We start from the raw sequence: 2,169 nt of genomic DNA on the forward strand, positions 1-2,169 counted from the left end.
TCTGCAGGTTGCAGCCTGCGTGCTGGTAAAGGACTGCACCAGTACAAAATCATTGTAAAAAGAATTTCTTGAAAGAAGATAGAGACATATTGCAGCAGGTGGTTTTCTCCCACATTGGGTTTCCACCTTACATCTTGTGTTCTTTGGTGTGACTATCTATTTTCTTTATTCATGCTCATTGTTTTATGGTACTGATATGCAAGAATAATTCAAAAGATCAAATAAGGAAGATTTGGTAAATTGCTAGATAATACTGATTCACCCCCCCTCTCAGTATTATTTCCAACATCAATAAGTCCCTTTACCTTTACATGCAGGCATATATTTTCCTTCTGGATGACTGTTAAGCTTCCCATCTCTATTTCGCCTCCCTCTCCTACCCTCATGAACCCAATAAGCTGAATTTAACCAATCTCAATGTATCTGAGATAAACAATCCATCCAACTTAGGAAAGGGCCTTCCGAAAGAAATCAAGATCAAAGTGGACCAATGGACCCATATTCAGCAGCTGGACTACGAACAAATCTCGTTCAAATGTAAGGTATGCCATGAATATGGTCATTCTGCTAATAGGTGTAGTAAACTAAAAGAAAATGAAATGAATGAAAATGTTGAAGCCAGTGAAGACACATGGGAACAAGTCAAAAAAAAGAAAGCAAACCCCAAACAGTCTGGCCCAAAACCAAAGCCTCCCCCAGAAATCCAAGCTGCATCCTTCTCCTCCCCTCCCATCTTGACTCAGCCATTACCCTCTACATCAAACCCCTTTGAATCTTTGGAGGAATAAGACCCCTCATCCCCCCACTCTCCTCCTGATCCCCAGGAGCCCCCTCTCCCTGAAAGCCAACGCCAAGACACTATCTAATCCTCATTGCCTCTTACTATTTCCTCTCAGCCTCTTCTTGATCCTCCCCTCAACAGAATCACCAGAAGCTCATCGAAAGATCATGGGGGTTCTAGTGAACCCTCCAAGAAACCTGGCCCAGGCAAGAAATCTGCTAAGCAGCACAGGGATGAGAACGCACAAAAGGACATAGCAATGGGAACGCAGACACCCATAGAAACTTATATCCTAGGGCAGCATGACAAAAAAACAATCAGCAAGGACCAAGGGGGGCGAGCACCTCCCCACATACCACATATCCAATGATGAAAATATTATCTTGGAACATCAGGGGACTTGCGCACCCCTTTAAGGTAGCAGCCCTAAGGGATCTTATCATTTCTGTGACGCCGGGAATTATTATGTTACAAGAAACAAAACAAAACCACAAGGAAATGAATAAAGTCATTGAGCAGCAAAGACAGTATAGAGGAAGCATTAGTGAGGCAAGAGGAGCCTCAGGAGGAATAGCAACAATTTGGAATCAAGGTATATGGAACTGTATTTCGGAAACAATAAATCAACACTGGATCAAAACAACTCTGGAAAATAAAGCAGATCAGCAAGCCATTATCATCTACAACATCTATGTGCCGAATCACTGCAGAGATAAGGATAGTTGTTGGCATGATCTAAAATATAGTCTGGACGCAGAAGAGAACACTAAAATTATTCTAGGAGGTGACTTTAATTTAATACTCCACGCCAATGAGAAAAGGGGAGGCAGTTTTATGCCTGATCCATATAGAATACAGTTGGAAAATATCATGCAGGAGCATGATCTTATGGATGTCCCTCCAAAAAACCGCTGCAACACCTGGAACAACCACAGGATGGGTGCCGGTAACATCATGGAGTGGTTGGACAGAATTCTCATCAATATTACACTTCTCTCTGCTTTCTCCATCAGATATGCTAACATTCTAACGTGCTCTGCCTCCGACCGCTTCCCAATAACTCTAATGCTGGAAAATCATAGGCCACTTGGGCCCATTCCATTCAGATACAGTTCTCTCTGGAATGATATACCAGCAGTTGCAGGAATTGTTTACAGCTCTTAGATCCAACACGTGGAAGGCTCTCCCGGTTTCATTTGGGAAACAAAAATACGGAAAACAAAACAAGCCATCAAAGAATGGGCTAAAACAAAGTATCAACAACCAGAGAAGGTAAAATAGGAAATTAAGAACAATCTGGAGAGTATCCAAAGACAAATAGAGGATAATGGTCTTTCCCAAGAGAACAAACAACAGGAAAATGAACTCTACTTACAGCTATACCAAGT

Source organism: Pinus tabuliformis, chromosome 8 (genome assembly GCF_031772625.1).
Source record: "Pinus tabuliformis cultivar Carrire ecotype Pingquan chromosome 8, CPIR1, whole genome shotgun sequence".
NCBI lineage: Eukaryota > Viridiplantae > Streptophyta > Pinopsida > Pinales > Pinaceae > Pinus > Pinus tabuliformis.